The 16,741-nt window shown below is 40.6% G+C and overlaps 1 pseudogene; it reads left to right on the top strand.

Moving 5' to 3' along the window:
* LOC102252824 overlaps positions 1 to 8,409 on the top strand; it is a 10,570-nt pseudogene extending 2,161 nt beyond the window's left edge.
* Positions 8,410 to 16,741: the final 8,332 nt, after the last annotated feature.

Raw genomic sequence — 16,741 nt, 5'->3', positions numbered from 1 at the left:
CAGAGGCGCAGGGCAATCAGGGGATTGGGGAGCTCCCCCCTATCAGGCACAGGGCAGGGCCCGTGGGGGGGGGTGGTTGGGGCGCCGCACCCTGTCACACACAGAGCTGCAGGGCGATCAGGGGGTTTGGGCGCTGCCCCCTGTCATGCTGATCCCGGTGCCGGGAGCCTCGCTGCTCCGCTGATCCCGGTGCTGGGAGGCCTATTACCCTTTTACTATATAGGATAGAGGCCTGGTGCATGGGTGGGGGCTGGCTGGTTTGCCCTGAAGGGTGTCCTGGATCAGGGTGGGGGTCCCCACTGGGGTGCCTGGCCAGTCTGGGTGAGGGGCTGAGGGCTGTTTTCCGGCTGGCGAGTGACTAAAGCTTCCAACCGCTCCTTGTTTTCTTCTCTTTTTTTTTTTTTTTTTCTGGGCCAGCTTTAGCTCTGAGGCCTCGCTGCTGAAAACATCGATACAATGTTGCGGTCCGAGCCCGGCTGAATGGAAGCCCTTTTCTGGGGTTTTGTTTAGCTTCTTATTTGCAACATAGTATATAGTTGCTTAGAGTTGCAACTGAGAGGCTGGCAAGTTAGGCGGGGAACGTTGGAGTCTGCAGCAAGCAAGCCTCGTGCTCGCTTCAGTGCCTGGCTGCCGGCCGCCATCTTGGCTGACAGTTAATTTGCATATACTCACTGATTAGCCAATGAAAAGGGTAGCGGTCGTACGCTAATTACCATGTTTCTCTTTTATTAGTGTAGATAGATACTCTGTGCTATAAACAACTTGGGATAGGCTTGTATGAGACAGATATGAAAAACATTTATGTTAATATGCATATCAGTACTTGACCAAAGAACCAAACTGTATAGTTTAAAATTCTCAATTCTGAAAAAAAGATACTTCATTAAGAAAATGTTAAGCAATGGTACCATAGTTGAAATTAATATATAAATAGTTCTTTAATATTCTGTCAAATGGAAGTTAATGTCAAGAACTGTGAAGAGTCTGAGATTTTGCCATACAAATGTTCCTGCCACAGTATTATTGATATTGGGGAAGACTCTGGAATTAGAAATAAATAATGGCTTATTAACACAACACTAACATTATCCAGAACATCAATAATTTTGTAGCACTTTCCTGTGCCCCAATTCCCAACATGTGATGTTCAGAGGGCCAAGTGACACACCTGAACACAGTGGGCTGCATTACAGGAGAGGAACCCCTAAGCTTCAGAAGCCCAAGTGTTTTATAATAGTTAATAGGTACGATTACTTTTTCTCTGGAGGGAGACACCATCTCTATTTTACAAGGCTGTAAACAAACTTCCACTTTGCTCCAGAGGGCAACATTATCTACATTTTCCAAGCTTCGTTTGCCACAAATATCCCTGAAAAGATAGCCTGAAACAAAGAGCAGTTGGTGTCTCACTTTCCAGACATGAAGAAGTGTGAGAGACCTACGGATAATTTCTGCCAACACTGAAAGGCACCCAGGGACAGATGTATGCTACTGTTTGTCCTTCTCCCTCTCTTCATGTTTTTCCTATTCACTCATGTTGGGGTGCCGCCGCCTTTCAGTTGTGTAAATATCCTGTGTTTACAGTCATCCTTGATATTCTCCTGTCTAAATCTTAAAGATTTTATCTGTTATTTATATTTTAAACCCCTCAATTCATCCCATTTCTAACACTAACATATTAACCCTAGTTACTTCTGTGTTCTCTTGTACCCCAGCATTTACCACCCAACTGACAAAACATGCATCCATTGTGAAGGAGTACAAATCTGGCAATTTCATATTTTTCTATTTTCATATTTTCATTTGTCTTAAGAAAACTTAAAACTCTTAATGTAGCCAACAAGGCCCTAGAGTTACTGCCCTTGCATTATCTTTCAACCTAATCTCATTTGAAACCCCTCTCTGGTCACATGGGTTTCTTCATGTCCTCATATTTCCCATGCGCTCCCCTTCCAGAGAGCCTGGGCATTTACTGTTCCCTATTCATCTAATTACCTCCTCAGTATTCTAGTTCAAGAATCACATCCTTAACAGCTTTTCTCTAACCTCTCGAGGTAGCTAAATACCCCAATTATGATATTCTAAAGCCCTGGGTATTTTTCTTTTATAAACACTTCTAAAATTCACTATATACCATTTGTTTGTTTGATCATTTGGTTAATGCCTGCTCCTCCCACTAGATTATTAGTGATTTGAGGACCCAAATAATATCTGTTTGGCTCATCATTATCTGTGGTACCTCATCTAATGCCCTAGTAGTAGTGAGGAGACAGAGGGAAGCTAGGTAGACAGGAACAGGGACCATGGGGAGGAGGGTGTAAAACTAGGTGGAGTTACCAAGACAACTGGGTAAGGAAGGAAGGGCACTCATGGGAGACATGAGCTTTAAGATGTATGGATGTTGCTTAGACAGGCAACTCGCAGATAACCAATCATAGACAGTGAGGAGTATAACCAATCCCAAGGATACTGCTAAGGCAAAATTATTTGAAAAGACCAATCAAGAACTAACAAGCATATATACAAAAAAAAAGTGCAGATGCTTCCTTTCTATCTCCATGGTGCAGGAGATTCTTAGATTAATGGCAGGAGATGCACTCCCCATTGCCCACATGGCTTATGTGAGCCTCCACACATGAACTAACAGACTTTAATTAGCTTGGATCCTAACTACTCCGACTGTGACATGGAAAGGAAGCTCTGGAAAACTGGCATGCTCCTGGAACCCCAGCTGCACCTTCTCCAGGACTGGCTTCTCTCAGTAAACTTCAGTTCCACTAACTGTTTTTGTCCATGACTTCATTCTTTAATTTTGCAAGACAAGGACCTCAGACTCAAACCCCACATTTTGGTTTCAGTAGTAGGCACCCAACAGATGTATAGTTGCTGAATTTACCACTGTATGGATTATGATAAGAAAGAAAGAAAAATTTTGTTTAAATGGCTGACTATTAAGTAAATCCTATATAATAAAAGGCTAATACACAAATCAACCGAACGGTGGAACGACGGGTCGCTGTGATGCACACTGACCACCAGGGGCAGACGCTCAATGCAGGAGCTTCTCCCTGGTGGTCAGTGTATTCCCACAGGGGGAGAGTTGCTCAGCCAGAAGCTGGGCTCACGGCTGGTGAGTGCAGCAGCAGTGGTGGGAACCTCTCCCGTCATGGCAGCGCTAAGGATGTCTGACTACCGGCTTAGGCCCGCTCCTAATCTGTCAGTCTGACATCCCCCCGAGGGCTCCAGGACTGTGAGAGGGTGCAGGCCAGGCTAACGGATACTCCGAACCCCAAGTGCACAATTTTTGTCTACTGGGCTTCTAGTAACATTATAATCATATAATTAAACTTGATGTAGCAATTATCGTATACAGATATGCATATAATACATGTAAAAATGTTTCTAATATTAAGTTAAATGAGTAGGCTAAAAAGAATATTACAAATCATATAACTTAAATATACAAATGCAAAAGTATATGAAAGTAAATACTAGTACATCAAACCTCTGAATAACTGGATTTTTTAAAGCTAATTAGTACTTTTACATCTTTCATGCATCCTCCACGTTAAAAAAAAAAGTATTGCATGTGAAATGTGGTTTTAAAAATTTAGTTTGCTACCACATAGCCAAGCCTTACCATACATATAACACACCCACAATAGTAATTTCAGAAAACATTTGATACTATTTGCAGTTCAGTTGAATAATTTAAAAGAAATAAAATGTATGGATAAAACTATCTTGTGGAGACTAGAAACACATACATTGAGCTTACAATATCATCATAATGACACAAAAGGCTATATAAAATTGAATCATGTTGGAGATTTCACAACGCAATTCTTATACTTTTCAATTTTTATTACATAAGTAAATAAAAGGAATTGTTCTTTCCTTACATAAGAATCCACAATTATAATGAATATTCTTATACAGGTCTGAATATTTTCTTACATTTACAAATCCACAATATTGATACTACTGAACACTAGTTATATTTTTGTGTTATTTTCTGTGATAGTAAGTTTTAAAGGGATCCCAAATGGCTTAAGGGAGTTATAGGTTGTTCTGTAAGTACATACCTGAATTTTAGAGACTGGCAACTGCTGAATGAAAGGACACTTAAGATAGTGACTTTGATTTTTTACTCTAATAAATATGCTGACAAAATATACAGAAAAACTATACTGAATTTCACAATAAAGAACCAATTTCAATCAACATATTCAATGTATAGAGTGGTTTAGTTAGAAATTTTAGAAATAAAGGATAAAAAAGGGTACATTTATAAATGGCCTCAAAGTTTCTTTTATTTCTGTATTTTAGTACTTAGTAAAATGTTTTTAAATTTTAAATATTTATACATAATGTTTGGTTGTTTAAAAAATAGTTATTATTTTAAAAGTATGCTGACAGGAATTCTGGTAAAGACAGAAGTCTAATGCATAGTTCTAATAAGTTCTTCCTTGAAATCAACCCTAAGTGTGCAGAGAAAAAAAAAGAAACAAATAGAAAATAAGTATGGAAGCCAAAAACTGAACTTAGGGAATGGTCTTATTCCATATCACAAATGTTGAGATATTTTTTCTAGAAATAGAATACACACTTATAAATCAAAGGTAATCCAAGGATTTATTGGTAATCTAGGTAGCGGGAATTCTGGCCATCTCTAGTTTATACCCCTTTATTTAGAAAAGTGAAATCTAGGAAAAGATAAGTCACTCACATTAGTACATTTCTCATGTATTAGATAAAGAAATGGAAACTTGAAACTATTCTGAGTGGTTTGCTCTAAGACTGTTTCTCAAAAGGAAAATGGGGAGCCACAAATAAATGGGGTGGGTAAATGAGGACTGAACAGAGGCACACTGTGTACTTGGAATCCTATATAATAAAGAGGTAATATGCAAATTAACCCTCACACCCTCACAAGATGGCTGCCTACAACCAGGCTGTGGGGGGGTTAGTGAGGGACAATCACACAACTGAACAGCAGGCTGTGTGGGGCAACTAGGCTGGCAGGGGGGTTAGTGAGGGATGACCAAATGACTGAACATCAGGCTGCATGGGGCAACCAGGCTGGTAGGGGCACACCAGCAGGGGGGCAGTTGGGGGCAACCAGGCCAGCAGGGGGGTGCAGTTGGGGGCAACCAGGCCATTGGGGGGCAGTTGGGGGCGATTAGGCTGGCAGCAGGGGCAGTGAGGGGCAACTAGGCTGGTGGGGCAGTTGGGGGTGACCAGGCCAGCAGGGGGGCGCTGTTAGGGGTGACCAGGCAGGAAGGCAGGTGAGCAATTAGGAGACAGCAGTCCTGGATTGTGAGAGGGATGTCTGACTGCCAGTTCAGGGATCAGGCCTAAACCAGCAGTCGGACATCCCTCAATGGGTCCCGGATTGGAGAGGGTGCAGGCTGGGCCGAGGGGACCCCCCCTGCATGTACTAATGTCACGCACCGGGCCTCTAGTCTAGAATAATAAAAGCATAATATGCTAATTAGACCGGACAGCCAAACGTCCTTCCGGACACCCTTCCAGACAAAGCCACAGTGGCTGCGAGGGCCGAGGACAGGCAGCTGTGGTGGCCAGTAGTGGCAGCAGCAGCAGGGTGATGGGGGTGACACCTTCCCCTGATCTGCCCGGTTGCATCCCACAGAGGGAGGCCAGACTGCAGCTTAAGTCATCAGTAAGACATCCCCTGAGGACTCCCAGACTGTGAGAGGGGGCAGGCTGGGCTGAGAGACACCCCCCGCCTCCTGTAGATATATAAATGAGTGGAACTATGGCGAGAGAACACTGGCTACTAGTGTATCAGTGAATGCTAAAAAAAATTGGGCGGAGATGGCCTGGAATCTATTTCTTCCCCAGTATATTTTGATAGAAAATAATGTAACATAGGTATTTATTATCCAAGCTTCTCTCTTAATTTCCAAGGCAATAATTTGGAAAAAAAAGAAAAAGAAAAAGAAATGAGACCCAAGACAAAACTACCTATGCTATTTTTTAAAAAAAAGGTTTATTGAATTATAATTGATATTTAAGTCACTGCAGATATTTAAAGTATACAATTTGGTAAGTATTGACATATGTATATATCCATGAAATCATCAAAGGGATGTTCTTATGAATCCCTGATCACAAGATAAGTAAATGTATATTTTTATTACAGTGCAAACCTCTGATCTGTTATCATAGAACACTCAAGCAGCCTGTCACCTTCAGGTATTTTTAATTTATGTTTTAAATATTATCCACCATGTCCCCAAACTTTATCAAAATTTCTCAAAGCCTCTAATTTCAACTGCAACCCTGTTTTTGGTAACTTGTTTGGTTCACAATTATCAAATTGTTATTTCTTCTTTAGTAACTTATGCATATGTGATCTAGCAAGTCAGTTTGGAGTTGCAATTGATATTTTCCCCCTTCTTTTGGTACTTTGGGGCCTTGGGCTTATTTCAACACCCTGTTTTTCAATAATAATTAAGTCTAAAAGTCATTGTCAGTTTCAAAAAGAAGAAAAACATTTAGAGGGTGAAAAAAGAAGAAAAATCCAAGAGCCTGAGTGGAGGTGAGGGCCTTACTGAATAGGCCTGCTGAATTATAAGTGAAAACAGAGAGGGGCAGGGAGTTTGGCTCTGGCAGAATAATAGAGAAAGTCTTCCAGGTGAAATGTTTTCCCAGAGATAGCCTCACAGCTCAGTGTAGAGCTATTTTGGGCTTTTTCACTTCAACTCTAAAAGGAGGCAGAAAAATTATAGCCAATTACCAGACAGAGTCCCAACCACTTATAGAAGGGCTCCTCAATTCTGGCTATGCGTTTAGAAGCACTTGGAAAGCATTTAAAAGCTGCTGACACCTAGGCCTATCTAAAGTTAATTAAATCGGACTCTCCTATGAAGAAAGGGATATACGACGTCATCAAGGTAACCTGTTCACCCTGGTGCCCTCCAGCAGTTCCCTGAGCACAAACGGGGAGAACATGGGTCTGGCAGTGCAATATATGGACCCCAATGGGCGCCTGCGGAGTGCCGACAGCGAGAATGCCCTCTCTGTGCAGGAGAGGAATGTGCCAACCAAGTCTTCTAGTGCCCCCATCAATTGGCGCCGGGGGAATCTCCTGGGCCAGGGTGCCTTCGGCAGGGTCTATTTGTGTTATGACGTGGATACAGGACGTGAACTTGCTTCCAAGCAGGTCCAGTTTGATCCAGACAGTCCTGAGACAAGCAAGGAGGTGAGTGCTCTGGAGTGTGAGATCCAGTTGCTGAAAAACTTGCAGCACGAGCGCATTGTGCAGTACTATGGCTGTCTGCGGGACCGCGCTGAGAAGACTCTGACTATCTTCATGGAGTATATGCCGGGGGCTCAGTGAAAGACCAGCTGAAGGCCTATGGAGCCCTGACAGAGAGTGTGACCCGAAAATACACCCGGCAGATCCTGGAGGGCATGTCTTACCTGCACAGCAACATGATCATTCGCCGGGACATCAAGGGAGCCAACATCCTCTGAGACTCTGCCGGGAATGTGAAGCTGGGGGATTTTGGGGCCAGCAATCGCCTGCAGACCATCTGCATGTCAGGCCCGGGTATGCGCTCGGTCATCTGCATACCCTACTGGATGAGCCCTGAGGTGATCAGCGGCGAAGGCTACGGAAGGAAAGCAGATGTGTGGAGCCTGGGCTGCACTGTGGTAGAAATGCTGACAGAGAAACCACCTTGGGCAGAGTATGAAGCCATGGCCGCCATTTTCAAGATTGCGCCACGCAGCCCACCAATCCTCAGCTGCCCTCCCACGTCTCTGAGCATGGTCGGGACTTCCTGAGGCGCATTTTTGTGGAGGCCCGACAGAGACCTTCGGCCGAGGAGCTGCTCACACACCACTTTGCACAGCTTGTGTACTGAGCTCTCAAGGCCACGCTGCTGCCAGCTGCCCCTGCTACAGGGCAAGGGGCTGCTATGGGACTCAGCAAAGTTGCTGCTTCTCCCAGGCAAGGCTGTGAACCATGGAACTACAGTCCAGCCGGCATTTGTCTGTGCCCCTTCTGCCACTGGGGCTCAGAGCCAGGGTGGGGTGGCTGCAGCCTCAAGGACTGGAAGCCCCCAGCCTGCCAGACCTGAGAGTTCCAACCTCGTAAGCTCAGCATGGAGGGTAAGGGGCTAGGAACGGTGTGCAAGGTGCCATGGTCTCCACCCTTGGGGCTGTGTCCTGACACTGCAATCAGCTCCAGAGCCCAGAAGGTCTGGGGCACAAGATGGACACAGGGTCCGAATAGTGTTACTTTCATTCAGAGTGTTATTTTGTTTCTCCTCCCCATGTCTGGAGATCACCAGGGCATCTCTGGGCTGTCTGAGCCCACCCAAGCCTGAGGTAAAGCCCAGCGTCCTGCAGCCAATGGAAGGCAGAGGCCTGGGCTGCACTCCCCCTGGAGCCCCCAGGTCAGCTTTGCCAGTTGCTTCCTTACCAAAGATGAATGAAGCAATGAAAAAAAAAATATGCTTGGAGAAACTGAGGAAAATGTCTGCTACACAGTAGACAGTTTGGCTTTGGTGCTTCATGAAAGCCAGAGATCCTATCCATCTATTCAGATTAAGCCAGAAACACACACACACACACACACATACACACACACACACACACACACACACACACACACACACACACCACATACACAAAATACACACACAACAAAAAAACAACAACAAAAAAACAAACACCAGGCTGTCTTTACAGGTAAAAGACCATGTTGTATGCCAAATAATGGAAACCTTCAGAAATATTTATGGGCCCCTAAGTAATACCAAAGTCACTGAACCACATAAGGGGAGCAATCAGTGGTGACGGAGACGTTTATGCAATTTTGCTGAAGAGGAGTACCAAAAATGACAGAGTGAAATCTCTGACATTTTGTCAGAATGGGAGTTTGAAATCAGATTAAATTTTATTTAAATGTGAAAGATATTTTAAAAATAAAATCAGGTCCAATGAATATTGTTGGAATACTTGCTCTCAAATTTATTCTACCTGCAAAATCCTACTATCACTTTGCAATTTCTGAATACTACTACTATTTTGTTGGCAAATAATTGTTCATAGTTGTCTCCTATGATCCTCTGTATTTCAGTGATATATATGTATATAAAAGGCTAATATGCTAAGTGTGTGACTGTATGACTGGTCACTATGATACACACTGACCACCAGGGGGCAGACACTCAATGCAGGAGCTGCCATGACATGCACTAGCTGGCACCATGGACCTGGAGCCAACAAACTAACATTCAGCTTCCACCAAGTGGGACACAGGCCCCACCACCACCCTGGGGAAACACCCCACCAAATCACAAACAACGCTGATAAGACCCATGGTGCAAAATGCGGCCACAGCACAGCACAGCCTGGAAATGGTTGCTGTGGGCTCCTGGTAATGACATCACATAGCAATGCCCAGCTTTCTATTCCTAGCGACTAGCCTTCTTGGAGTTTCTTCAGCCTAGGAATGTAGGTGGAAACACTTTACACATTAACCAAATGTCTGTGAAGCATTTTCCCATGCCTCATCTCATTTAATCTTCAAAGAAGTCCTGGAGTGGGTAGATAAGAGACTCGGTAGAATCCTATTTTCTTTTCAGTAGCTGGAAAATGGAGATTTAGAAAATTTAGAAACTTGACCCAACTGAAAAGAAGAAATGGTGGAATCTGAAAATGACTTCAGGTTTTCTCACTGTGCAGAACATAGTCAAACACTGCTGAAGTTAAATATTTTACCCTTTGTTCTCCCTGCGTAATCTACCGTAATAATCTACTTCGTGTTGATATTTACTGCTATGTTGCTGACAATTACCTGAAAGAGAAGTTGGGGTGCTTCACTGGGCTGGAAAATGTTTAGCTAAATAAGAAAGCAGGTCTAATTAAGCAAGTTTACTCTCTATATATAAAAGGCTAAGTTGACGTGCGTATGAACGATACATATAAAGCTCTTGCTGGAGCCAATAGCACGGGTGTGTTTTAATCTGTCATAGTTGATCATGAATTTGGTTGACACTTCTATTACAGAGAAAGGGCAAATAGCGATATTAAAATATTTCTTCTAATTAATTTCTTTTCAATGTGCATGGATTTGTGCACTGGGCCACTAGTAAATTATAATGTCTCTTCTTTCTTTTATAATTTTATTAATTTGAGTCCTTGTTTTATTCTTGGGTAGTCTAGCTAAAAGTTTATTTATTTTGTTCATCTTTCAAAGAAAACAACTCTAATTTTATTAGTATTTTCTATACTCAATTTTACTTATTTCTGCTATAATCTTTATTATGTCTTCTTTTCTGCTAACTTTGTGCTTTGCTTATTCTTTTTTTGTTAGTTTCTTAAGGTATACTGTTCGATTGTTAAAACTGTTTCATTTTTTATTTTTCCGTTTAATTGAAATATTTGTTTATTTTTAAATTAGAGTTGTCATGAAATATCATATTAGTTTCAGATGTACAACCCAGTAGTTAGACATAATATGACTTACTAAGTAATCATCCTGTTAAATCTCATACCCATCTGACATAATACATAGTTATCAGAATATTATTGACTATATTTCCTATGCTGTACTTTACATCCCCATGCCTATGCTGTAACTACCAATTTATACTTCCTAATCCTTTTACCTTTTTTCACCCATATCCCCAACTGCCCTCCTATCTGGCAACCATCAAATTATTCCCTGTATCTATAAGTCTGTTTCTGTTCCACATGTTCACTTATTTTGTGTGTTTTTTAGATTCAATTGCTGATAGATATGTAGTTATTGCCATTTTATTGCTTATATTTTTATCTTTTTTATTCTTCTTAGAGAAGATCTTTTATTTTACTTTATTTTTTAAATTTTATTTTATTGTTTAAAGTATTACAAATAGTAGTACATATGTCTTCTTTTTTCCCCATTGACCTCTCCCAGCCTTTCCTACCCCCAGCTCATACCCTCACCCCCTCCTGCCCCCAGTGTCTTGCATCCATTGGTTCTGCTTATATACATGCATACAAGTCCTTCAGTTGATCTCTTATCCCCCCACCCAACACTCCCCTGCCTTCCCACTGCAGTTTGACAGTCTGTTTGATGCTTCTTTGCCTCTGTATCTATTTTTGTTCATCATTTTATAATGTTCTTTATATTCAAAAAATGAGTGAGATCATGTGGTTTATCTTTCACTGACTGGCTTAATACACTTAGCATAAGGCTCACCAGTTCCATCCATGCTATTGAAAATGGTAGGAGATCCTTTTTTATAGCAGTGTAAATGTACCACAGTTTTCTAATCCACTCATCTGCTGATGGGCATTTAGGTTGTTTCCACATCTTAGCTATGGTAAATTGTACTGCTATGAACATAGGGGTGCATATATCCCTTCTGATTGGTGTTTCTGGTTTCTTGGGATATAGTCCTAGAAGAGGGATTACTGGGTCAAATGGCAGTTCCATTTTTAACTTTTTGAGAAAACTCCATACTGTTCTCCACAGTGGCTGCACCAGTCTGCATTCCCACCAGCAGTGCACAAGGGTTCCTTTTTCTCCGCATCCTCTCCAGCACTTCATTTGTTGATTTGTTGATGATAGCCATTCTGACTGGTGTGAGATGGTACCTTACTGTCGCTTGATTTGGATCTCTCAGACGATTAGTGACTTTGAGCATGTTTTCATATGTCTCTTGGCTTTCTGTATGTCCTCTTTCAAAAAGTGTCTATTTAGGTTCTTTGCCCATTTTTTATTGGATTGTTCATCTTCCTTTTGTTAAGTTGTATGAGTTCCCTGTAAATTTTGGAGATTAAACCCTTATCAGTGATAGCATTGGAAAATATGTTCTCCCATTCACTGGGCTTTCTTGTTTTGTTGATGGTTTCTTTTGCTGTGCAGAAGCTTTTTATTTTGATGTAGTCCCATTTGTTTATTTTCTCCTTAGTTGATTTTTATGATTTCATGACTTACATTTAAATCTTTTATCCATTTTGAGTTTATTTTCATGTATGGGGTAAGTTGGTGGTCTAGTTTTATTTTTTTGCATGTATCTTTCTAATTTTCCCAACACCATTTATTGAAGAGACTATCTTGACTCCATTGTATGCTCTTGCCTCCTTTATCAAATATTAATTGAGCATAATGGCTGGGGTCAGTTTCTGGATTCTTTGTTATGTTCCATTGGCCTATATGTCTATTCTTGTGCCAGTACCAAGCAGTTTTGAGAACAGTGGCTTTGTAATATTACTTGATATCTGGTATTATGATCCCTCCAATATTGTTCTTCTTTCTCAGAATTGCTCCGGCTATTTGGGGTCTTTTTTATTCCATCTAAATTTTTGGAGAGTTTGTTCTAGGTCTGTGAAATATGCTGTTAGTATTTTAATGGGGATTGCATTGAATCTATAGATTGATTTGGGTAGTATGGACATTTATATGATGTTGATTATACCAATTCATGAACACGGTATATTCTTCCATTTGTTTTTATCTTCCTCTATCTCACTTTTCAAAGTCCTGTAGTTTTCTGAGTACAGGTCTTTTACCTCCTTAGTTAAGTTTATTTCTAGGTCTCTTAATTTTTTTTTTGTTGCAATAGTAAATGAGATTGTTTTTGTTTGTTTGTTTGTTTGTTTTAGTTTCTCTTTCTGTGAGTTCATTATTTGTGTATAGAAAAGCCATAGACTTCTGGGTGTTAATTTTTTATCCTGCTACATTGCCGAATTCACTTATTTATTAAGTCTAGTAGTTTTTTGATGGAGTCTTTGGGTTTTCTATGTACAGTATCATGTCATCTGAGAATAAGGACAGTTTTACTTCTTCTTTTCCATTTTGGATGCCTTTTATTTCTTCTTCTTGTCTCATCGCAATGGCTAGTACTTCTAGTACTATGTTGAATAGGAGTGGTGAGAGTGGGCATCTCTGTCCTGTTCCTGTTCTTAGGGGAAATGGTTTTAGTTTTTGCCCATTGAGTATGATGTTGGCTGTGGGTTTGTCATATATGGCTTTTATCACGTTGAGGTATGATCCTTCTATTCCCAACTTACTGAGAGTTTTTTTCAAGAAAAGGTGTTTTTGGATTTTGTCAAATGCTTTTTCTGCATCAATGGATATGATTATATGGTTTTTTTATCTCAGTTTGTTTATGTGGTGTATCACATTTATTGACTTGCAGATATTGTACCATCCTTGCATCCCTAGAATAAATCTCACTTGGTCATGGTGTATGATCTTTCTAATGTAATGCTGGATTTGATTTGCTAGGATTTTGTTGAGAATTTTGGTGTCTATGTTCATGAGGGATACTAGCCTGTAATTCTCTTTCTTTGTATTGTCTTTATCTGGTTTTGGATTTAGGGTAATGCTGGCTTCATTGAAAGAGCTTGGAAGTGTTCATTACTCTTGAATTTTTTGGAATAGTCCTAGGAAGGTAGGTTTTATTCCTTCTTTGAATGTTTGATAAAACTCCTCTGTGAAGCCATCTGGTCCAGGGCTTTTGTTTGTTGGAAATTTTTTTTATTACTGCTTTAATTTCCTCCATAGTTATCAGCCTATTCAGATTTTTTTATTCTTCCCAGTTTAGTTTTGGAAGGTCATATTTTTCTAGGAATATGTCCATTTCTTCTAGTTTGACCAGTTTGTTGGAATAGAGTTGCTCATAGTATTTTTTTTACATGTCTTTGTATTTCTAAGGGGTCTGTTGTTACTTCTTCTTGGGGAGCCTGGCTAGAGTTTCATCAATCTTGTTCATCCTTTCAAAGAACCAGCTCTTGGTTTCATTGATCTTTATTATTAGTTTTTGTTGTTGTTGTTGCTGTTTTTGTTTTTGTTTTCTTTTGGTCTCTATGTCATTTATTTCCACTCTGATCTTTATTGTTTCCTTCCTTCTGCTCACTCTGAGATTTTCTTGTTACTGTCTTTTTAATTCTTCAAGTTGCAGAATTAGATGGTTAATTACCAGTTTTTCTTGGTTTTTGAGGTGGGCCTGTAATGTTATGAACTTCCGTCTCAGTACTGCTTTAACTTTGTCTTAATGATTTTGGATTATTGTATTTTCATTGTCATTTGTTCTCAGGTTGTTTTTTATTTCTTCTTTGATATTTTTGGTAACCCATCATTGTTTAATAGTATGCTATTCAGCCTCCAAGTGTTTGAATTTTTGTGATTGTTTTTATTGTAGTTGATTTTATGCCATTGTGATCTGATAAGATGCTTGATATAATTTTAATCTTCTTGAATTTGGAGAGACTTTCCCTGTGTCCCAATATGTAGTCTATCCTTGTAAATGTCCTATGTGTGATTGCGAAGAATGTACATTCTGTAGTTTTGTGGTGGAAACTTCTAAAGATGTCAATTAAGTCCCTCTGATCTAGGATTCCTGTTTCTTTGCTAATTTTTTTGTCTAGAGGATTAATTCAGTGATGTTAATGGGTTATTAAAGTCCCCTACTATGATTGCATTGCTGTCAATCTCTCCTGTGATATCTTCCAGAAGTTTTGTTTTGTTTGGTTTTGTTTTGTTTTGTTTTTAAATGTATTTGGGTGTTCCTGCATTGAGTGCATATATGTTTACCAGAGTTATATCCTCTTGTTGCATCAATCCATTTAAAATTATGAAGTGGCCTTCTTTGTCTCTTGTTATGATCTTCACTTTGAGGTCTATTTTGTCAGATATAAGTATTGTTACCACGGCTTTATTTTTTTCCATTTCATTTGCCTGATATTTTTCCATACTTTCACTTTCATCTGTGTGAGTCCTGTGTTCTGAGGTGAGTCTCCTGTAGACAGCAAATATATAGGTCATGTTTCCTTATCCATTCAGTCACTAGATGTCTTTTTATTGGAGCATTTGATCCATTTCTGTTTAATGTTATTATCGATAGGTACTTGTTTGTAGCCATTTCTGTGCTTTATGCCTGTGTTCCTCCCTCCCTTTGTATTTCTTCTTTTTACAGCATTCTGTTTAGAATTTCTTGCATTGCTGGCTTGATAGTTATAAACACCCTTAGCCTTTTTTTGTCTGTGAAGCTCCTGATTTTCCCTTCAATTTTGATTGTTAGTCTTTTTGGATAGAGTATTCTTGGATTCATTCTTTTGCTTTGCATCACTTTGTATATTTCATTCCATTCCCTTCTAGTTTGGTGTGTTTCTGTTGAGAAACTAGTTGATAATCTGATGGGGGATTCTTTGTAGGTAACCCTCTGTTTCTCTCTTGCAGCCTTTAAGATTCTCTTTGTCATTAACATTTGCCATTATAATTATGACGTGTCTTGGTGTGGGTCTTTTGGGATTCATCTTGCTTGGGACTCTGTACTTGTGTGACTTTTTTTCTTTCCCATGTCAGGGAAGTTTTCTATCACTATTTCTTCAAATAGATTCTCTAATTCTTGCTGCTCTTCTTGTCCTTCTGACACCCCTATTATACATATGTTACTTCATTTCATGTTTTCCCAAAGCTCCCTTAGGCTCTCCTCCTGCTTTTAATTTTTTTCTCCAGTTCGTGTTCATATTGGGCTTGTTTCTCTACCTTATCTTCTAATTCACTAATTCAATCCTCTGCTTTGTCTAGTCTACTGTTGAAACCTTCCATAGAAATTTTTTATTGTAGCTATATCCCTTTTGATTTCTTCCTGATTTTTGCATAGGTTGTTCATTTTCTCATCTATCTGGTTTATGAGCTGTATGACCATTATTCTGAATTCTTTTTCTGTCATAATGCATGCCTCCATTTCACTTATTTCCTTTCTTGGTGATTCCTCTTTTTGTTTCCTTTGTGGATTGTTTCATTGTCTCCCCATTCTAACTATCACCAGAAGGTCCAAATGCCTAGTTGCAGGGTGCATAGGTTGTTCATTTTCTCATCTATCTGGTTTATGAGCTGTATGACCATTATTCTGAATTCTTTTTCTGTCATAATGCATGCCTCCATTTCACTTATTTCCTTTCTTGGTGATTCCTCTTTTTGTTTCCTTTGTGGATTGTTTCATTGTCTCCCCATTCTAACTATCACAAGAAGGTCCAAATGCCTAGTTGCAGGAGCCTGAGCCATGTGCAGTGGGAGTGACACACCACCTAAGTGTCACTGAAGTGTTCAGATTGAGATGTGTGGCTGCCATGGGTTGGTGGGAACACATGTGCTGAGAATCAGAGTCACCAGTGCTAAGTGCGGCCCCGTGCACACACCTAAAATCAGGGACCCCGCATGCGCCATGCTGAAAACAAGTCCCCACAAGATGTGCCAGAAATCAGAGTCCCCTAGCACATGCCAGGAATCAGAGTCCCTGTGTACACCCACTGAGAATCGAGTATCAGAATCTTTGTCACTTGTCGTGGCCTCACGCTGAGAATTAGGGTCCCTGTGTGCACATGTGCTGAGAATTAGAGTCACAGATACTCAGTGTACATGCACTGAGAATTAGGGATAACATGCACACACGATGAGAAACAGAGTCCCCGCATGTGTGCACTGAGAGTCAAGTCATTGGTACTCAGTGTAGCCTCATGTGTGGAGAATCAGGGTTCCTGGTCTGCTTGGAGGGCTGGGTTGCACAGCCACCTTGTGTCAGTGAAAGGTCCACTTCTGCACTGTAGGAAAAAGACTCTCTGTGTCCGCATGCCCAGAGTCAAAGTCAGGCAGTGCAGCCACCTGTGTAGGTGGGAGGCCTACTCCTGTGCCACAGGAAACAGACTCCTGTGTGTGTGCGCCCAGAGTCAAAGTTGGGTCACATAGCTGCCCTTTGTCAGCAGG

The sequence above is a fragment of the Myotis brandtii genome, unplaced genomic scaffold (genome assembly GCF_000412655.1).
Source record: "Myotis brandtii unplaced genomic scaffold, ASM41265v1 scaffold5, whole genome shotgun sequence".
In the NCBI taxonomy this organism is placed as follows: domain Eukaryota; kingdom Metazoa; phylum Chordata; class Mammalia; order Chiroptera; family Vespertilionidae; genus Myotis; species Myotis brandtii.
This window is presented reverse-complemented; position numbering and strand designations above follow the sequence as displayed.